General features: G+C 37.1%; 2 pseudogenes; one reads left to right on the top strand and one right to left on the bottom strand.

The window, feature by feature from the left end:
- The first annotated feature begins 512 nt into the window (after window positions 1-512).
- LOC145515711 (small ribosomal subunit protein uS2 pseudogene) lies at window positions 513-1,457 on the top strand (annotated as a pseudogene).
- Window positions 1,458-2,053: 596 nt separating this feature from the next.
- LOC145515709 (nucleolar protein 10-like) overlaps window positions 2,054-23,500 on the bottom strand; it is a 182,000-nt pseudogene continuing 160,553 nt past the window's right edge.

Raw genomic sequence — 23,500 nt, 5'->3', positions numbered from 1 at the left:
TGACTGCAGAACCTTGTCTCATTTTTCAGTTATGAACTGATGTACTAGTTGAGCTTTCCTTTTCTAATCAATCCTGCTTACCACTGCTAGATTAGTTTTCCTGAAAATCTATTTTCAGTACCTCACTTTTTTTTTTACCAAAAGCTATAAAAAAATATAAATAAAAGTTGCTTGTTAAAACAATTTTAACAAGATTTTTGTTAAACAATTTAAAAAAGAAAGTCTAAATTGAGAAAATATTTTAGCAACCCATTTGAGGGATTAGTGTTGAAGCTAGTTGTTACATAAAAGATGTTTCCAACTTTGCAAAAATCAGTCTCTAAAGAAAAACTGGAAAACATCATGATCATTCACTAATGAAGACATATAAACCAACAATGCACATGAAAAGATGTGTGAGTTGATAATAATAAAAGTTCAAATAAAAATACAACTCACCTTTCTGTGCTAACCAGAGAGGAGTCCATACAGCATTGTTCTGGGCTCCTATTGTAACTTAAAGGGAAACTTTCATGACATCCAGAGCCCTTGATGTTTTGCTAATGAGAGATAAGGATGTTCACAGATTCCTTGCAGCAGTAACCCACTAGGTGACATTAACCTTGACTTCCAAATAGAACAGCATATCTACCAAAAAAAAAAAAAAATAAGTGGAATCTAATTCATAAATCTGTAGAGAAACTGGGAAAAGCTTAGAAGCTTTTGCTGGCAAACTCAGCTGATACCAGTATCGTATAATCCAGGAATACCGGCGATTGAGCTGCGCTAAATAAAGTTTGCAGCTGCCACTGGAGCCACTCCTATTGCTGGCCACTTAACTCCTGGAATCTTCACCAGCCAAATCCAGGCAGCCTTCTGTGAGCCATGATTTCTGGTGGTGACTGACCCAGGGTTGATCACTAGCCTCTCACAGTGACACCTTATGTGAATCTGCCTACAGTCACTCAGCAGAATACAGCCCTCCTCTGCACTGTGTGAAGGCTCTAGTGGGGACGACAGAGACCATGCTGTACAACAGGGGACTCACTTCGTGAGTCTGATGTGGTGGATACTGACCCCGAAAGTTCAGCACAAGCATGGCACCTTCTCCTGTGAGCACCCATGGAAGGTCACATGTAATCCCTACTTCTTCAGAGGCCCTAAAGGGACTGAAAAGGAAGCTCAGACTGTTGCATAAAAGGCTGTTACAAAGGAGGGATTTCAGAACGAATGAACTGCTCCAGCTCCCAAGTTTACTGCTACTCAATCCCAGGTCACAGGCTGGTCTGAAGGTGGGCGGGTGTCCTCGGTGCCTATCCAGCATTTTCCTACTAAAGAATGGAGAGCTCTACTTGCCACTGGAAGACTGGTCTGCAGTTCCCACTGCTTGGGCTGCTGACTCGATAGTGAATGGAAGCAGGCATCAGAAGAAAAGAAGTCCCCAAGGCATGATCAATTTTCATCTTAGCACAGGATAATCTTTCATGACACTCATATCATCTTAAAAAATATAATGCAGTATTAAAAAATAACAACCTGGATTACTCGATGAAAACCATGAGAAAATAACAATGTCTATGGGGAGTAACAACTCATAAAAAGCACTCTGGGGGTGACGCACTGACCATTTGGCGCGGGAAGAGGTTCAGTTTCAAAGTCTTACCCATAAGATATAGGGACAAGTGGTCAAATCTTAACTTTTTAGTAATAGGTGGAATTTACATAAAACATTAAAAGTGGACATCCCCCCAATTTGTGTTTAATGTACTCTGTGCATGCTTGCTAAGTTGTGCCCTACTCTTTGTGACCCCGCGGACTGTAGCCCGTCAGGCTCTCTGTCCATGGGATTCTCCAGGCAAGAACACTGGAGTGGGTTGCCATGCCCTCCTCCAGGGCATCTTCTGGACCCAGGGGGTGAATCCACATCTCCTGTGGCTCCTGCATTGCAGGCAGATTCTTTACTGCTGAGCCACCAGGGAAACACTTGATGTATTCTGATGATGATCAATTTGAAGGAGAAACGCTCCTTCCAAATGACTGGCTGCTCAAAGAAGCAGCCATCCTCTTTTGCGTCTTAACTTTGGTGACTGGCTGAACCAGGAGGTGTTTTCCTTTCTTGTCGGTGGGGCTCCTCAACCACCCATTGCTTCTACAGATCAAAACTCTTTAATGTGAATGCCAATCATTTACTGCCAACTGTGGTGTCCAAAACACTCAATGTTCCATTTTCTACTTCAAGTTTCAAACAATCTTCAACGGTTTTATTCATCAGCTTCTGCTTTGTGGCTGTATCTTTGAAGCTTCCGAGTTCTTCTCCAGCTTTGCTCACATAAAACTGGAATTTGTGGCCCATCTGGTGGTCCTCCTTGAGTATTTCCTGATGCTTCTGCTTGGTGGAGAAGTCTGTTGTTTCCTGACCTCTTTGACCCAGTTTTTTTCAACATCTGAACTCAAAAGTTTTTACATCACTTTGTTTTCCTCCCAGTTCTTTCTCTTCTTTTTTCATGAAGGTCTTGTTCTAAGAATCTTCGTTTCTTCTTCCTTTTTCCAATATTTTTTTAAGCAGGTGAATTCAAAAGCCTAAATTCTTCACTTTTGTTTGTCTCCTTGGAAGTCAGTTCTCTCAAATGTAACTTTTAAACCATCACTCATAAGAAAGAATATTAAGAAGGCTCTTAACTTTCTTCTTCTATGCAGATTTTTGCTTCTTCTCCTCTTCCTCAATTAAGTGCTAGCTCTTTGTCAACTTTTGGCAATTTCTTTAATTGGATTCTTCTTGCACGTGCTTCTTTTGTGTTTTGTGGATCTTATCTTTCCCATATGGGCTTCCCTCATAGCTCAGTTGGTAAAGAATCCGCCTGCAATGCAGGAGACCCCGGTTTGATTCCTGCATCAGGAAGATCCCCTGGAGAAGGGGAAGGCTACCCACTCCAGTATTCTGGCCTGGAGAATTCCATGGACTGTATAGTCCATGGGGTCACAAAGAGTCAGATGTGCTTAATAAGCACATGGATTATTGTGTATTTCATGAGTCTTATAATAGAGTTATATGCATGAAAAATCCATGCATATAAGCCCAGAGAAAAAGTGATACAACAGGATATGTGAGCCCTATATTTTGAAGGGCTTTCTTGGTCACAAATTTATAATCATCATAAATTTTGCTTTCTGTATCCTCTCCTAATTCTTCTGTCAAGTTGTCTAAGAAGGAACACATCATCTGGGAGCTGAACCCAAAACTATATGACTGGTTTGTTACAAAGGGATATGACTCAGGAACAACCAGATGGAAGAGATGCATATATTGAGGTTATAGGAAACGGCAGGAGCTTTCATGTCCTCTTCTAGGGCATGCCTTTCCTGAATCTCCATATTCACCAAGCTGGAAGCTCCAAGGATAGCATATATTTCATGAAGCAAAACATAAAACATAGATGTTATATATAAAATTATATTTATGGGGACATGAAGCAGAATCTGGTAAGTTGGAATTGCCCTCTGATAATCTAGGACATATGATCGGCTAAGAGACATCATCAGAAAGTGGCAGGAAAATTGTTTTTTTTCTTGTGTTCATTATCACTCCCAGGCTTTCAGTATCAATGAGAAAAATCATTGACACTGAAACAGGGTGAGCTGTTCTTAAGAGTTTGAGGACATCATGCCAAAAAATTAACAATAAAGCATTTCTTAAGAGTAGCAAATATATCAACATTTTCATAAGGAAATCCTAGGACTAGAAAAGGATATGACTTCTAAAATGCATTCCATATGCTAGGTACCTTCTTATACATTAACTTTTTGAAGGTACATATCCATTCCATAGGATATATATGGAAAAGAGGTTAGCCTAACTACTTTAGCAGAAATACTAAAGGAAATTAAATACCTCCTTGAATCTCCAGGAGAACTGGAAGAGAACCAGACTTGGATACTGCAGTAACAAGAATAGTACAGGAAGTAAAAACTCTCAAATAGGTTTCAGACATGAAAATTATCCTGAGAAGTTAAAAACCATGAAAGAAATTATTTCTGATGGCATCATGAGGAAATATAAGTACGTTAGAAAATATATTCAATATCTTCTCTCAAATCTCATATGATCTTCATATTTCATATGATTGACCTTCATCTGATTTCATGGCCATTATAGGTACTCAAAAACAGTGTGTGTCCTACATACTCAATTACATTAACTTTGATTCTAATGATTTTTAAGAAAATTTTGCAAATTGCAAGGCACTCAGCAAAGCAATTTAGTTATCAGCTAACAGGCTAGAGTAGATTTATTATTTGCTCACAATTATTTGCCTCCTCCCCAGCCTTGTCATGCTTCCCATTGATAGGAAGTATATCCTCTTGCTCCATTGACATTGGCTTAGCCATGAGACTTTCTTTAGTCAATGGAGTGTGAGTAGATGTGACATACAAATAGAAGCTTTAATGCTTTGTCTGGGTTCGCTCTGTCTTATCTAAGTAGTTGCCTTTTGCCATGAGAACATCACCTCTCAGATGGTGACTCTTCCTTTACAATGGTTAGAGGCATGAGAGGACTCATAGAGCTGGGCTGAGCTCAGTGAAGCCCAGCAAAGAACAGCTTTCAAGTTATATACAGAACAGTAAAAAAAAAAAAAAAAGTATATTGTGGAAAGCTGCTGCAATTTTGAGTTTGTTTTTGTATTAGCAAAAGTGGATAACATACATATCAAAATAATTTTTTACTATAGGGTCAAATTTAGACATTACTACATTCAAAGGAAAAATGTCCTAAGATTAAGGTTGAATTAAATTTGCTCCCACATATCATCACTAGAGTATATTCCACAGGGGACTCAGTCAAATGAAAGAAAGTATGTATATTACTTTTATATAATATATAAAACCTTTAGAGAATTTCCTAAGTTGCTTGTTATAATTTTTATTCATTGTAATCAGTTTCAGATAAAAATACAAAATAAAATTGAATGTAAAATTCAGAAATCATGATAATTAGTATGAAATTTCTGTAAAACAATGATAAAAATTCTATGAATTATACCTTATTACTACTGCTGGCCTTACACAAATATAAGCCAAAGGTTTTTTCCTCCAAAATATTAACTCTCAGATAAGAGGATATAGTTAGTTATTTTATATCCAAGTTCTTTCAAAGTCTAGTTATAGCTCATCCTCTCTTAATTTACTAAATTTTGACTAATCAAATACTGTTTGGGAAAGAAAACATGTTAGTCTGAAATCACAAATGTCAATACTAGCATTAAATTATTAACCGAATAAATTGATGAACAAAACAAGAAAAACCTTTAATACAGATTTCTTCATTACTCTCACTGGGATGATTTCACAACTGCAAATGTTGTAAACAAGGCTTGTAAAGTTTACTTAAAAAACAGAAAGTGTGGTTATGTTTTGGAGATCATAAATGCATGTACACAGGACAATATAAAAGTGTATTAAAGTTTTGTGATTGTAAGCTCTCAGGATAAATTTTCCAGTGAGAATAACATATATTAATACTAATCCAAAATGTGTTCTATCCAAAAAAATATGGTCAGACCAAATTATGTTCTCTCAGTGAAGACAATTCAACAAGCATCTCTGAAGGTGATGAGATTACTTTGTAAGATACATAATGAAAAGAGAATAAAGTATTCTCAAGAAATGTGAAAAAGCACACTTCTATATAAATAAGGTAATTATATAAGTTATTTTGAATGTCTTATAACATTAATAAATTAAATGTTAAAAGTTAATATTTTATAATTATGGTATAGTTAATAAAAAAGTCACAAACCTTTTGGACCTTATCCTTGGGAAAATGGGAGATGGCTTTATATTTTGGGGTTAACTCATATTAGGAATGCATGGTATCTAACTCAATTTTGGACCAATTAATTTTAATATTTATTAAACAGTATTAATTAATCTCTCATCCTTTTTCCATGCAAGATCAGTTCACTCATTGACTAATAAGTTAAGCAGTAGAATGTAATTTACAATAGGAAATGCCCATGTCTCCTAACTCCAGAAGCCTAAACATTTGATGGAGAGGCAGAGCTCTTATTTAATCATTCTAACATATTTATTTTTCTTTTGATTAATGAAGAAGCAAATAGAAGTCAAGAGCCAGAGGGTAAGTTGTCATCTCAGCCTCAGACCAACCCTTTGCTAATTAAGATATTGCTTGGCCCAATAGACAAGTGATGATTTGACTACTGTCATCTGTAAAGGGTGGCAGCTAAATTGGTTTCCTTCAGCCACCAATGAAGTTTAAATCAAAACGTCATTAAAACTACCAAGGCACATTTCTTCAAAAGTGGCAAAAAATGCTATTTAGTCCACTTTTGGAATCTTTTCCCCCAAAGTTCTGAAGTTCCAAAATTATAGGTTGACTTTTACTGAAGTGAAAACCCACAAATAGAAATACTTTACTATTGACTTATGAGTGGATTAGTATGAGCGCATATGGGTTAATCCTTCCAGAATAATATTTAGTAGGACAATCAAAGTTATACTAGAAACTTAAACTCACATCCTCTCCAGGTAAACATGGCAAAAATATGATAACCCAATGATTCTCTTGGTGCCTACTTGCAAAAATTTGATTTTGACCTCTTTCACTTGGTCCAGTATTATTATTTAAAGACTAGTCTTTTTGTTTTAAAGTGCTGGAGAAGACTCTTATGAGTCCCTTGGACTACAAGGAGATCAAACCAGTGAATCCTAAAGAAAATCAACCCTGAATATTCGCTGAAAGGACTGATGCTGAAGCTCCAATACTTTGGTAACCTGATATAAAGAGCTCACTCATTGGAAAAGACTCTGATTCTGGGAAAGATTGAGGGCAGGAGGAGAAAGGGAGAATAAAGGATTAGAATGGTTAGATAGCATCACTGATTCAATGGACGTGAATTTGAGCAAACTCAGGGAGACAGTGAAGGACAGAGGAGCCTGGCATGCTGCAGTCCATGGGGTCACAAAGAGTCGGATGTGACTTAATGACTGAACAAAAACAACAATTTTTTTTAAAAGTATTTGTGTTTTGGCATTGATCTAAAAACATTGTAAAAACTGAACATGTTTGCAAACTTTACTGTCTTCTGCTCCCACTTCTGATATCTTTTCCTGAGCAACCAATTCTTATGCCAAACTAGTCACCCCCAGCTAATCCGTTGTTTCTTCGAACTGTGGAAGATGTATCGTATATGTCTGACAAATCTGCTCTAGAGCTTTGCTCCTTGAAGCGCGGTCTGTGGTCACACACTGCTCACAGACGTGCAGACTAGCAATGTAGACTCTCAGGCTGCACCCCACACCTGCATCAGAATCTGCACTTTTAAGAGTAACCTAGATGGTTGGTTTGCACTTTAAAGTTTGAGTTACACTCCTCGTAGAATTTCTTTGTCATTACTCTTCAAAACTGCAGTTCTCAGCCCTGGCTGCACATTAGTATCACCTGGGGAACTTTCAAAATTCCTGGTCTTGGTGCCCAGGTCACACACTTGTCTACAGTCAAATCACTGGGTGTGGTCCAGGAAACAGTATATTTTAATAATCGCCAGATGATTCTAATATGCAATCAAGACTGAGCCCCTTTGGAGTGAATCAGAATCACCTGGTGATATTCTTAAGCCATAGATTCTGGCCGCCAAATGCCAGAATTCCTGATTTAGTAGGTAATGGGTGGGATCTAAACATGTATCTTGAGCAAGTTCCAAATTGCTCTTGCCGATGCTCAAGTGGCCATGCTTTGAGGAAGTGGCTCAAAGGTGGGAATTTCAAAAATCATACAAGCAATAAATGCTGGAGAGGGTGTGGAGAAAAGGGAACCCTCTTACACTGTTGGTGGGAATGCAAACTAGTACAGCCACTATGGAGAACAGTGTGGAGATTCCTTAAAAAACTGGGAATAGAACTGCCATATGACCCAGCAATCCCACTGCTGGGCATATACACCGAGGAAACCAGAATTGAAAGAGACGCGTGTACCCCAATGTTCATCGCAGCACTGTTTACAATAGCCAGGACATGGAAGCAACCTAGATGTCCATCAGCAGATGAATGGATAAGGAAGCTGTGGTACATATACACAATGGAATATTACTCAGCCATTAAAAAAAATACATTTGAATCGGTTCTACTGAGATGGATGAAACTGGAGCCCATTATACAGAGTGAAGTAAGCCAGAAAGAAAAACAACAATACAGTATACTAATGCATATATATGGAATTTGAAAGATGGTAACGATAACCCTATATGCGAGACAGAATAAGAGACACAGATGCATGGAACAATTTTATGGACTCTGAGGGAGAAGGTGAGGGTGGGACGTTCTGGGAGAATGGCATTGAGACATGTGTATTGTCATATGTGAAACAGAACACCATTCCATGTTCGATGCATGTGACAAGGGCTCAGGGCCGGGGCAATGGGATGATCCAGAAGGATGGGATGGGGAGGGAGGTGGGTGGGGGTTCCGGGAAGGGGAACACATGTAAACCCATGGCTGATTCATGTCAATGTATGGCAAAAACTATTACAATATTGTAAAGTAATTAGCCCCCAAGTAAAATAAATAAATTTATTAAAAAAAAAAAAAAAAAAAAAAATCATTGCCTAGGAAAAAGGATTACTCCATCCCCAGCCTATCTTATGCTAATTACCTAATAAATAAATTGATGGATTTAATATTTATGAGCCTTCTGACACCTTGAACTTCTTTACTCTGAAAGCAGTATCTCTTCATGGTTTCATCTTCAATAGCACTATGGTTATTGTTTTCAGCATCCAGCACAGTTCCACTTTTTAGAAAAGTCAGACTTCGTACTAAATGGATACACTTGAACACAACCCAAGAACCACTGACAACATACTCTTGTTTCTGGATTTTTCATCCCAATAAATGATATCACCATTTTTCTCAGCTATGTGACCTATTACGTTCCAGAGTCATTTTTGATCTCTCTTCTCTTTTACCTTATGTCTAGCATGTCAACAAGTTCTATGGATCATTTCCCTCTAAGACCCTTAATCATCTGTTCTTTCTCCATTAACCAAGAGCAACCAACTGAGTCTCTGTTTCCTCAGACAGTTGTGTCTCTCCCATATATTCATCCAGTCAGGCATGGATTAAATTGTTAAAATACAAACTGCTTGTCACATACAAATCTTGCTTCCACAATTAAAAAGTGCCAATATTTCTCCATTACACATAAAGTAAAATCCAAAATAAATAGGGCATTCGGAATACTTCTACAATCTTATCTTCTCCCTCAGTACACCTTTACAATCTATCTCTCACAATTTTTCTTCATAAGCCTGCTGAATTTCCAAACCCACTGAATCTCTCATGATTCCATAAACATGCTATTTATTTCTGCTCTTTTATATATCAACTAGAATATATAATATGTATTCTATGTAGTTTTATATAATTCTAAAATATATAACTAGATACCATCTCTTCACTGTTCTTTTAAAATACAATTTAGTCTCTAAGACTCAGATACTATATTCCCTCAAATTTAAAGTCTTTCTCAATACCTTTGAGCAGAATTAATGAAGAGATTAAAAACCAACAATGCACAGGGGAAAAATGCATGAGCTGATAATAATAAAGCTGCAAATCAAATACAACTCACCTTTCTGTGCTAACCAGAGAGGAGTCCATACAGCATTGTTCTGGGCTCCTAGCATAACTTAAAGAGAAACTTTCACAACATCCAGAGCCCTTGATGTTTTGCTAATGAGAAATAAGGATGTTGCATTTTTTTATTACATAAATGGCAGAATTATCACCAAACGGTAATTCTCTGTCCTTCAGTATCGTTACTATGCCGCTCTTCATACATATACAAAAAAACAAAACAGACTCAGGGAAAATTCTCTCTTTAGTGTAAATGTCGTATTCTTTTCTATTAGTTCATACAGATTGAAAGAAGAAAGTGAAAGTCACTCAGTGGTGTCCGACTTTTTGTGATCCCATGGACTATATAGTCCATAGAATTTTCCAGGCCAGAATACTGGAGTGGGTAACCATTCCCTTTTCCAGGGAATAGTCCCACCCCAGGGATCGAACACAGGTCTCTGGCATTGCAGGCAGCTTCTTTACCAGCTGAGCCACAAAGAAAGCCCAAGAATGCTGGAGTGGTTAGCCTATCCCATCTCCAGCGGACCCAGGAATCAAACCAGGGTCTCTGGTTTGCAGGCAGATTCTTTACCAACTGAGCTATCAGGGAAGACTTTCATACAGATTAGACAATCCTAATAATGCTATCAGCAGTTACTGTAGTACTTCTCTAAAAGTATAAGTTCAGAATCATCAATCAGGTTTCCAAAGCCATATTTTAGCACATTCTTATAATGACAAAATAATTGGGGTAGGAAAATGATATGAGAAACTTTTCTTCTCATCAGATAACAGCTATAATCCTGTGACTATGAAAAACAATAAAAATAATCATCTATTTTCTGTCAACTTTAAATGCAGCTCTTTAGTATATATTTTAATATCAACATCAAGACTGAGAGTAAATTTTCTATTTTTCCAGTTAAGCAAGCAGAGACACAGGGAAACTAAATAATTTCCAGGTCAGATAATTAGTGACAGGATTAAGATATAGCTAGCAGTCTGTTTTTTAACACGCCAGAAGATGTTACTGCCAATAGCTGTTTTTCGCTTCAGTTATGTGTATAGTGTACTGTGAGTATGATAAGTGATATGATGTTTGTTATACTACTGAAGTCCAGAACTGGAGGACTCAACTACAGAATTAAACTAAAACCAACTTGATAGAAAGATATTAAACTAGCAAAAATTTACCAATTCTAAATTTACAAATTACTAATAGGATTTTAGAAATGAATTGTGTTTAGCAGACAAATACATTTCAAGAAAAATAAGTGAATCCTACTTCTTAAAAGGATCATTTGTTATACTCCATAACAGAATGTCAGCATGAGTCAGAGTAGGAAAATGACAACGTTTAACTAGTTCAGAAGTTACTCAGCTAGTATTGTGATATAATCACATGAGTTAATTCAGAAACAACCAAATTATTCAGAATTTAGTGAGACATAAGAATATAAAATATATACAGATAGTTTTATAAATTTTATTATATTCTTCCCTGCCTTAATATAGACAGTTGATTAAACGTAGCTAAGCATTGATGACTCAGGGTAATTATTTTATATCAATTCTGTGCTACAGTATGAAAACATTCTTTCTCCCCCTTCCCTTGACTTTGTCAGGAGAGTGCGTAATTTCCTCAGTTCTGTCTCACCAAAACAAAGATTTGAAACAGAGGACCAGTGTTACAGCTCAGTTACAGCTCAGAATTTTATTCAGAAAACAAAGTACTGTACACCCTCAAGGCGTGAGCGCAGGCTGACCCCAAAGAAAAGGCCTCAATCCATCTTGGCTCCCTCTTTTTATATATTTTGACTCCTCTCCCTTGAGCCTGCCCTATGCAAATTAGGGCTAGCCAGGAAGGGGACGTGTTTGTTTCACCTGAGGCTCTTTCTGGAGTCAGCGGATTTTCTTTTGTTCTATTTTCCTGGGCTTTTCCCGTTGTCTTTTAGCCACCGGGATTTTGGACTCCTTTTTCCTATTCTAACTACCTAACTACTTGATACTATGTGTAAGCTGTCTTCTGCTTTTTGCCAAAAATCCTGGCAGACATCCACGTGTTTCTCATTGCTCCTCTGTCTTTTTCTCTAAGAAGATCTGTCACTTGTTATTGTTATCAGACTTTTGTTTGTTTGTTTGTTTCCTTAGTATCCCATGGTTCATTTCTTTTCTCTAGTTGTAAATTAGGATGGATTTGAGGATTAGCAGGAAATTCCAGAAAACCAAACCATAAAACTATTGAAAAAAATGCTGTCAAGTATACAGATTTTCTCTTTTTATTTTCACTCAGGAAACAACAGTGGGGGAAAATACCCCATAAAAGAATGAGCTCTCTCCCAGTAAAACAAGGAAGGTCAGTCAGGCTCGAGGTAGAGTCAGAGGGACCCTGATTTGGAAAACAAAAAGCCATCCTGGACTATTCCAAGCATCTTGGACATGAGAAAATAAATGTAACCTTGTAGATTATTGAGACCTGAGGGTTGCCCTATTGAAGAAAGAAAACTGACTTTAGAGTCCTGAGACCAATCCTGAGTTTAAGGATGAATTTTTAAAAGAACCATTATCTCTGGAAAGATAAGGAATGTATTTTAGATGAAAACAAGGCTGACAAGAGAGTTAGCCCATACAGGATCTTTTAAAGGTTATAACACATTTTCTTGAACATTAGCATCTGGGTTTGGGTTTCCTGTCCATATCCCATATCACTATTTCATATTAAAATTCCCTCTGGTTAGCATGAAACCTTTGCTGAGTCTGTAACTTTCGTTTTTGGTGCAGTTATGAGAAATCATGGCAGAGGGCAGTAAAGAGAAGTAGGACTTTCCCTATATGACAATCACAATGATAATGGATGGGAGGACAGTGGCACTGGTGTTTTGAGAGGTTAATCATAGTGAAGCACTCCAGACAGTCCTGAGAGTGGTAGGGAGAAGACAGCAGTGTGGAAAAGCAACTGTCATGTGGTTTGAAAAGGATGTGTGACATATAACTTTTTTTTCTTTTTTTTACTGTTCGTCATAGATAAACGACTAGGAGAGGTCAAAAGTTACAATTTGTTATAATAAATAGATTTTACAACTACCATTTATTTCATTAATTTCACTTATGGTGTTTTCCTGATTTGTTCAAGATCATTTCAGAAGTCTGAGGTTGCTGTAAAGCTCTGATCTGTTTAGTGGTCACTTGAGGCACAAATATAGTCATGTAGGTTTGCCAAAACGAAGTAAAAGATCAAAATCGGGGGTGCTCTGGAAAGTGTGTTTCTGCTGCCCTGAATCCACATAGCTAATAACCATGCACACACACACATACACAGACTTCAGAAAGAAAGAAAGAGTATGCAGTCTGCACTATAAATCATTTCTCTATTTTAATAATGTGCACCTTTAGACATTTTGCTGGTCTAAATTATCCTTATCTGTTAAAAGCATACATCATGTTCTTCTCAAGCAAATTATTATAATAAATATTTAAATGTCTAAGGTGGATTACAGTACATTAGAGGTACATCTTAACATCATATTATTTTTCTTTGGGAGCTTTTACACTCTACTAGGGAAGTACTGTCTGGCTATAAATCATTAACTAGAATGAAGAGGAATATTGAAATTGCAACATGAGAATGAGTTCTCCACTGGAAATTAGAAGATAAAGTAAGAGTTTGAAATTCTTCAAACTCAAATCTTTGGTATCTCTGATATGTATCTTTCTGAACCAAACTTCAGAATGGAATATTGTTGTTTCTGTGTCAATAGCTGTGCCGTCTAATATGGTAACCTCTAACTACATGTGGCCAGTTGAATACAAACCTAATTGCAATTAAATAAAATTAAACATTTGTTCCTCAGTTACATTAGCTATATTTCAAATGTCCAATAGCCACATTTGGCTAGTGGCTACCATATTGAATACAGATATAGAACATGTCCATCATCTCAGCACTATTCCAATGAACAGTGCTGGTACATGGGATGACTTTCCTATTTTCCTTCTACATTGCCTGGGTACACATTAAAATGTAAGCCATTACAGCAACATTTGAGAATGGATTATCCCAATACTCTGGCTAGCTAAAATGGAAGACAATCTAATGATATAAACACATCCCCCTCCCCTTTTCTTTCTTGGGCTGAAGATACAATAAGGTTTAAATACTTTCAGAGTTCATTCAGTTTCATGTTTAGGTGGGTTATGACTATGTTCCTGAATAAAAGAAATCCAGTTGCTTGCCTTGTTTATTGAGTTCAGCCTTGGAGAATGATAACACACAATTTGGGAAATAACACACAATTAAAGAAAAGTTGCAATCCTCTCCTCTACCAGGTGACAAAAGAGGACGGAGACATATACTTGCTTATGGAACCATTGAATAGCTCCATGAATTAAAGATCCTTGCAGTAAATTCAGATCTCTACTGTAAATTCTCAATGGCTTCTCACCATAAAGCCATCAGGACAAACATAAGTTCTTTGTTGGTATAATTTCCTTTCTCTTTCCCCAGGTAATTGGGTTTTGAAACAGTAATCAAGATTAGGATTGCTTTCATTTGGACTGAGATGTGATTTAGTTAAAAAAGGGAACTCTTAGTATAACCACTAAAGAAATGCTCTATGTATTTAAAGATCAGGAATCTACTAACTGGTCTGAGGCATCACATTAATGTAATGGACAGTAGACAGCGAGGTTCTAGTTTGGGAACTAACCACAGAGATGCTGAGATTTTTTGGGAGTCCCAGAGTAAGCAAAAAACCACCAAGACTTAGCAAGTATCTAGGGAGCTATTGAAGAAAAGAAATGCACCAGAAGTTTAGCTGTGAGTTAGTTTTGCTCTGAACATTCAGCAATCAGGATTTTTGTCAAGATTTGAAAACAATGTCATCTGATAGTCATTATCTCGAATTATCAGCATGTCTCAGAAGTTACTGAACTTTCTGGTGTCTATGAGTCCTTTATCTGATCCTCTACCATCATCTGCACTTCCTCCCTAATCAGAATGTGTTACCATAACTGGTTTCAGAAGTCTGGTTGACCCAACCATACAACTCTAATATCTCAGGTAAAGAACACTGGACTGTCATTGAATAATGCCATGTTGGACCCAACCTGAACACTACACAGTTAGGATTTGACATATGGTTAATATGATTTGTTTGAATGAGTTACTTGAATATGGTCAAGAGCATACAAGACATCCATCCACACAAATCACAGTTACAGCTTCTGCAGATAGATTATTTAGGTGAAAATTAAAGGCTCTTTTGGGGAAGCCACCTCTGGTAAATGTGTGGCAGGGTCCCTGCCTCATATGACCTCTCTCTTAGATTACCTAATGTATCAACATCAATTCATGATGATGCTTGAGATGTTACCAAGTAGAACTTTACCAGGCCCAAAAGTCTTTTCCTTTTTATAACAGGAAATCTTCTCAGAAGGGTAAAATGACCAGTACAATAAGCTAGTAAAAATTACTCCAATTAGATTGTTCTGTATGAAGACCTTGCCTGTATCATCTAAACCAAGGGTGGGAAATTAGTTGGAAAACTAATTTGTAGCAGGAGCATTTTATTTATTCTGTAGTTCAGAATAGGGGAGGTTCTGAGGTGTAACTTAGGACAGTGGTGGGGAGCTGCTGTAGGATTGCTCTGTATATACCATATCTGTGATTTAACAGGTCCAGAGACCCTGTAAGTTAGCTCAGGGAATCAAGGGATAGTGGGAAACAGATTGTCTTGATCTTCCACAACAGCCCCACATTTGCTGATACTAGCAAGCATGTTAGTCACTCAGCCTCTGAAAAAGAGAAAGAGACCTAGTTAGTGGGAAAAGAAAAAACCCATCCTTATGCATCATATACCATATATATAAGACCAGTCCATATACCATATATTTAAATAGGAATATTTATAAACTAAAATAACAAATTATTACATCAAATAGTTCCCTATAGATAAATACATTTTCATAATTAAAATCTTTTAAATGAAAATAAGATCATTGTTTTTATACTATTGACAATTAATAAAAGAAAATGAAAGACAACTAAATCTGTTATTACCCACCTTTTGATGTTCCACTGATGAGCTGACAAAGTTTGAATAATAAATGGAACATTAATAACTTACAAATGATTTTGTATTTATCTAATAAGATTTATTTCTTACTTTACATACTATTTTGGGATAAAGAATATGTGGTAGGTGAGTATATATATATATATATATATGTATATATATATATATATACATACATACAATGGAATACTATTCAGTCATAAAAATGAATGAAACAGTGCCATTTGCAGCAACATGGACCTAGAGATTATCCTACTAAGTGAAATAAGTCAGAAAGAGGGAGACCATATGATATCGCTTGTATGTGGAATCTAAAATATGACACAAATGAACTTATTTATAAAACAGAAGCAGACTCACAGACATAGAGAACAGACTGTCATTTCCATTCCAACTTGAAGTCCATTATATATATCTCTATATACACCACATTTAAAAAATGGTAGACTAAAGTTGACAATTTTTCCCAATTCAAAGATAATATAAATTTGATACAAGATTAAAAGTAAATCTTTATTGTTATAATTGGAGAACAGTTAGACTCAGTGAAACAGCAAAGTGAATGAAAAGCATCTTTTTTAAAATTGCAGCTAGAGATTCAAGCCAGACAGATAGCATTCTTCCTTCTTAATGTTTTATTTTATGTAATTTAGTAGGATTCTTGGACATTTAAAATCTCCTCCCTTTCTTCATTGAAATTAACTTAATGCAGTTGTTTAAAGCAAAGTTTTTAAAATCAGACTTTTATTCAAATCTTAAATTTATTACTTACCAGTGGTTGACTTTTGATAAATTCTTTACTTCACTAGGCGTCAGTCTTCTTACCTGTGAATTGAATCTTCCTCATGGCCATCAGAAATATAAGACATAGCTCATTTAAAGCACATGGCACAATATCTGGTATATGGGAAATGTTCAATAAATAGTGTTCTCCGTAGATTTTTATATTATGGGTTTAATGCTGTCACTTTTGTTTGTAGTAAGAGGAACATAAAAGGTTAACCTTGGAGCATATGTTCTACTCATTGATATTTAAAATAAGAAAATAAGAATCCTCCATATAAGCACAATGTAAAACATCATTCAGGAGATTGTGGAAGTGAATGTCTTATTCAATAAGACAACTGAATAGCCACCTGGAGAAAAATTGTCATGTTGGATCCTTACAGCACATCTTACAACAAAATAAAAAATCATGATGGATCAATGATTTAAAGAATAAAAAATGAAGCCATGTAAATACTAGGTTCTACTGTGGGAGTAGTTTTGTATAATCTCAAAGTGGGAAAAAACTTTCCAATACAACCCCAAAAGTAGAGTCCATGAAAAAAATTTCACTACAGGAAAGTTTTAAATATTTTCAAGGCAAAGAAAAGAAAGTGAAATGAAAAAATGGCAAGATAGTTCTCAATTATATCATCCATGCAGATGACATGGTGAAATGCACCCTGGAAAAATCAGCTTTACCATCTCTTTAAAAGAAGTTATTACAACTAGTTACAATGGCTCATAAGGGGGAGCCATTGATGTTGCTTCTTTTGCCTTCGTTGCTCTCTCTGAAATATGTAAGATATACACATTAAAATCTGCACTATTAATAGATCTCAAAGAAAAAATGGGGAGGAAAGGAAACAATTTTGCTTTAGTTCAGCATGTGGATGAGAACTGAGGGAGAAGAGAAATGAAAAGGACTGAGGTGAGATATAGGGACAACCATATTCTGTAATTTAAAAAGCAGATGACAACTGGCAGAGAGTAAGTTCAGGTTTTCAAACGGTGCCAGGAGTGATGGTTTCAACTTCAAAAACACTGATTGTTTTCTTGGGACTAGGGGTTTATATCACGTCTGAATATCCTTGTATGTCTAGTCTTCTGGACCACTCAGGTCTCCCTGTCAGATGTTCACTCATTTCTGCACCCTCTTCCAAGTTTATTCTGATCCTTGAGACCACCTAACATCACACCTCTCCATGCTCTCTCTTACTTAAATCAGCAGGAGAGTACTTGACCTCCTGATACTCATTGGTTTTCAAAATTAGCAGGGTTTAAAGACTACTGAGGTAAAGTAAGCAATAAAAAGGAATGAAAACAGAGGCTGTGTGGTTGGCATAGGGTGACAGAATATGATATGCTGAAAGTGATTTCTCATCCTTACACCAGCCATCTATGGTTGCAAGTGAAAGCCTTTTCAAATGTGTTAAAATTATTTTTTTGTGATGCCATTGAAGCCAAGATGTTAGTTTCCAAAATGATTATTAATGAAGTCAACTCTTCCAGGAAGAACAATTTCTCATAATCAGATGAACACTTCCTCACGTCTTAAAATAACTCCGAATCATTACTTAAAATGGCTGGATCAGTGACTGAATATTGAAAGTTTGCTGAGTTCATCATTATACTTACAACAAAATGTTTATTGGGGCATCAAATGGGGGAGTAAACACCTGTTTTCTGCACTCTATCCACCCTCCTTTCAGTTTTTTTTTTTTTCATCAAGTTGTTGTTTGGCAAAGATAAGCATTTCCCTCAATTTGAAGCCAACTCTTCAATTCCAGTCATTTTGAAAAATTCAACAGTGTTGCTATTTACTAACTAGTAGTTATGCTCCATACATCATACTTCTATCATATGCCAATCTGCAGATTACAAGACAGTGTGGGGATTCTCCTAAATGACTATAAATGTGAAAAAGATACTCTATCTAACCTCTTGCAACTACAAAATACCACTTCCATCTAGAGTGATTCTATGATGCTGCTCAGTTAAAGTGGAGATCAGAAAAGCAAATTCAGAGTGTGCTGAGTTAGCAAATTTTTTTCAAATAACTAGGCAAAGTAATGACATAATTATAAAAAACAATACTGCATTTCTATTTCCAACTGAAATCTTGTAGAGCTCTGCTTAGATTAACTCCTGATAAAGGTGAGATGGAAAGGATATAGGCATTTCTTTCATAATTGTGACTTTTAGAGATTTTTCCAAGAGCACTTTCCTGTGGGTCTTAAAAGAATTTGTGAAGTATGTTCATAGACTAGATACACAAATATGATTATATTGATGTGTGATTCTACTGTATATACAGTAGAAGTGACAAATAGATTTAAGGAACTAGATCTGATAGAGTGCCTGATGAACTATGGACAGAGGTTCGTGACATTGTACAGGAGACAGGGATCAAGATCATCCCCATGGAAAAGAAATGCAAAAACTGCAAAAAAGCAAAATGGCTGTCTGAGGAGGCCTTACAGATAGCTGGGAAGAGAAGAGAAGAGAAAAGCAAAGGAGAAAAGGAAAGATATTCCCATCTGAAAGCAGAGTTCCAAAGGATAGCAAGGATAGACAAGAAAGCCTTCCTCAGCGATCAGTGCAAAGAAATAGAGGAAAACAACAGATTGGGAATGACTAGAGATCTCCTCAAGAAAATTAGAGATACCAAAGGAACATTTCATGCAAAGATGGGCTCAATAAAGGACAGAAATTGCATGGACCTAACAGAAGCAGAAGATATTAAGAAGAGGTGGCAAGAATACACAGAAGAACTGTACAAAAAAGATCTTCATGACCCAGATAATCACGATGCTGTGATCACTCACCTAGAGCTAGACACCCTGGAATGTGAAGTCAAGTGGGCCTTAGAAAGCATCACTATGAACAAAGCTAGTGGAGGTGATGGAATTCCGGTTGAGCTATTTCAAATCCTGAAAGATGATGCTGTGAAAGTGCTGCACTCAATATGCCAGCAAATTTGGAAAACTCAGCAGTGGCCACAGGACTGGAAAAGGTCAGTTTTCATCCCAATCCCAAAGAAAGGCAATGCCAAAGAATGCTCAAACTACCGCATAATTGCACTCATCTCACACGCTAGTAAAGTAATGCTCAAGATTCTCCAAGCCAGGTTTCAGCAATACGTGAACCGTGAACTTCCAGATGTTCAAGCTGGTTTCAGAAAAGGCAGAGGAACCAGAGATCAAGTTGCCAATATACGCTGGATCATCGAAAAAGCAAGAGAGTTCCAGAAAAACATCTATTTCTGCTTTATTGACTATGCCAAAGTCTTTGACTGTGTGGATCACAATAAACTGTGGAAAATTCTGAAAGAGATGGGAATGCCATATCATCTGACCTGTCTCTTGAGAAACCTGTATGCAGGTCAGGAAGCCACAGTTAGAACTGAACATGGAACAACAGACTGGTTCCAAATAGGAAAAGGAGTACGTCAAGGCTGTATATTGTCACCCTGCTTATTTAATTTTTATGCAGAGTACATCATGAGAAACGCTGGGCTGGAAGAAACACAAGCTGGAATCAAGATTGCCAGGAGAAATATCAATAACCACAGATATGCAGGTGACACCACCCTTATGGCAGAAAGGGAAGAACTAAAGAGCCTCTTGATGAAAGTGAAAGAGGAGAGTGAAAAAGTTGGCTTAAAGCTCAACGTTCAGAAAACTAAGATCATGGTATCTGGTCCCATCATTTCATGGGAAATAAATGGGGAAACAGTGGTAACAGTGTCAGACTTTAGTTTTTGGGGCTCTAAAATCACTGCTGATGGTGATTGCAGCCATGAAATTAAAAGATGCTTACTCCTTGGAAGGAAGGTTATGGCCAACCTAGATGGAATATTTTAAAGCAGAGACATTACTTTGCCAACAAAAGTCTGTCTAGTCAAGGCTATGGTTTTTCCAGTGGTCATGTATGGATGTGAAAGTTGGACGGTGAAGAAAGCTGAGCGCCGCAGAATTGATGCTTTTGAACTGTGGTGTTGGAGAAGACTCTTGAGAGTCCCTTAGACTGCAAGGAGATCCAATCAGTTCATCCTAAAGGAGATCAGTCCTGGGTGTTCATTGGAAGGACTGATGTTGAAGCTGAAATTCCAATACTTTGGCCACCTCATGCGAAGGGTCGACTCATTGGAAAAGTCCCTAATGCTGGGAAGCATTGGCGGCAGGAGGAGAAGGGCACGACAGAGGATGAGACGGTTGGATGGCATCACTGACTCCATGGACATGGGTTTGGGTAAACTCCGGGAGTTGTGATGGACAGGGAGGCCTGGCCTGCTGCAATTCATGGGGTCGCAAAGAGTCGGACATGACTGAGCGACTGAACTGAACTGAACTGTGTGATTCCCTGGTAGCCTGGTGGGTAAAAAATCTGCCTGCAGTGCAGGAGACCTGGGCTTCATACCTGAGTCGAGAAGATACCCTGGAGAAGGAAATGGCAACCCACTCCAGTATTCTTACCTGGAAAATCCTACGAACAGAAGAGCCTGGCAGGCTACAGTCCAAGAAGTCGCAAAGAGTCAGACACGACTTGGTGACTAAACCAGTACAATCTATTCCTGTGTGATAAATAATGGGGTATTCATTGCCTTTGGTCTTCCCAGGTGGCTCGGTGGGTAAAGAACCAGCCTGCAATGAAGGAGACACCTGAGCTATGGATTCGATTCCTGGGTCGGGAAGATCCTTTGGAGGAGGGCATGGCAACTCACTCCAGTATTCTTGCCTGGAGAATCCCATGGACAGAGGAGCCTGGTGGGCTATAGTCCATAGGTCACAAACAGTCAGACACGAGTGAAGCAACTGAGCACAACACTGCGTTCATCACCTTTAGGAAACAATGGAATTTCACTGGGCTACTCAAAATGATGTTAAAATTTGTGTCCATCTGATTCAATAGAGGCCTGTGTTTATATTACAGGAGCACATGGTGAGACTTATGTAAAGTGAGCCCTAAAATGAGTCATTGTATATAATATGTTGGGATGCTTGCTTCTTTGGGCAGAGAATGAGTTACTCATTTTATCCATATGTATAGATTTGTTCCTAGTTAGTGCTAAGTTGTTTTCTTTATTTTCTTATTCTGTATTTTTTAAAATGAATTTTTATTGGAGTATAGTTAATTTCTAAACCTTTTCCTCAAGATAAAGTATAAACAGTTCTAAGAAAAAAACCTATCTATATAAGCAAGCATGAACAAAAGACACACTAACAGACAATTAATTTATGTTAGTGTCTGTAGCTAAACAAGTGTTGGCAATTGCATTGGACTATTTAGGGGAAAACATTCATATCAGGAAACAAAGATGGCTCATTTCTCTCTGTATTGATTTCAGTGGTTGCTAAGGGCTTGCTCATAACTTTAACAGGGAACTCACATTGTTTATTCTACATGTTAAAGTTTTTTAAACTTCCATCCTTAATCTATTTAAATCTATTCTCTAACTCTATCTTCAAAAAGAATCCTCATTTTAAAATGATCATGTTTCCATGTTCTTGGCCCTTTCTGACATACTTGATTATTTGCGCAGAGGGCCAGCAACTTGATATTTCTTTCTTAAATTTTCACTTCCTTTTCAGTAGCAAAGAAATCTCAGGGATATCCCCATAATTATTTTAGCATGTTTCTTTTAAGGAAAAAATTGGTATCTGTTTTCTATAAATATTATTCAATAGAACTTTGGAGAGGCTTTCCTGGTAGTTCTAATATTAGGTTCTTTCAAGTATAACAGAAATATTTTCCTTTAATTGTCCTCAGTTGAATTTTGTGGAGCTATCTGACTTTCTGAAAAATTTCAGGTAAAATGCTATACATGTTCCCAAAAGGGGGAACAATTTCTGACTTGGAGGTTTAATTTGGTTTATGCACTATCAACTCATAAAACAGCATATTCATTTATGTAATATTTTAAACTAAGGAGTTAGAAAAGCTAGTGACTTGATTATTTCAAGATTAAGAATTTTTTATTTTTGCTTTTTAAAGTAGAGATTCTTAACCTCCTTAATTTTGGGAGGTTGACGTTTACATTTTGGATACAGTACAAAGTACTCATACAAGTCATAGAAGTTCTTTCCATAAAGAAAACTTAACAGTATTTATTTGAATATTTTGATATCATGAATTGAGGGAATTGAATGCTTATTTGGTTTTATTATATATTTTAATTGCATTGTAATATTTTGAACTATTTATTGTGTATTTTTTTTCTTTTGTCTTCCCAACATGTAGCAAATATCTGACACTGTCATCTACATTATTGTCATTTAATTCTTGCTCCGTATCTCACTGTTTTCTCAATGTTTCTTCTTGGATGTTTAATAAACATCTTAAAACTGATCTCAAATCCAAAATCTCTGGTCCCCAGTTCTATGCCTCAAGTCCTATTCTTCTTTTCCATTTCAGTGAAAGGCAAAAAAAATCTCGGACTCATCCTTAACTTTCTCTGTCTTTCACATCCCACATTTAATCTGTCACTGTATCCTATCAGCTCACCCTTCAAAACTGCACCACTTCTCACCACCTCTGCTGCTACAACTTACCCACCAGGAACAAATAACTGGTTTCCCTTACCTGGACTCTTGCCTATCTCCTCAGTGGTCTTGTCACTTTCATCTTTGTACAACTATAGTTTCTGACTCTTTGCGACCCCACGGACTATACAGTCCATGGAATTCTCCAGGCCAGAATACTGGAGTGGGCAGCCTTTCCCTTCTCCAAGGGATCTTCCCAATCCAGAGGTTGAACCCAAGTCTCCCTAATTGAAGGCGGATTCTTTACCAATTGAGCTATCAGGGAAGTTCTCTTCTCAAAATAGAACTATAGTAATTCTTTTAAGAAGTAGTAGATATTGTCAATCTCCTGTGCAAAACTATCCAGTGCTTATCATTTCATGTGCAATTAAAGCCAAGGACCCCACAAAGGCCTGCACGTTCCTTCTAGAACTTTCCAGCCCTCCGCGCCACTGAAAGCTCACTTTCCATCACTAGCTTCACTCCTCCCACTGGGAACTCCTCTCTGCTTCTCCAACAGGCCAGTAT

This window comes from Giraffa tippelskirchi, chromosome 1, assembly GCF_054371585.1.
Source record: "Giraffa tippelskirchi isolate mGirTip1 chromosome 1, T2T-mGirTip1v1.2.pri, whole genome shotgun sequence".
NCBI lineage: Eukaryota > Metazoa > Chordata > Mammalia > Artiodactyla > Giraffidae > Giraffa > Giraffa tippelskirchi.
Note: the sequence above shows the minus strand (reverse complement) of the source record. Positions and strands in the feature narration are given on the sequence as shown.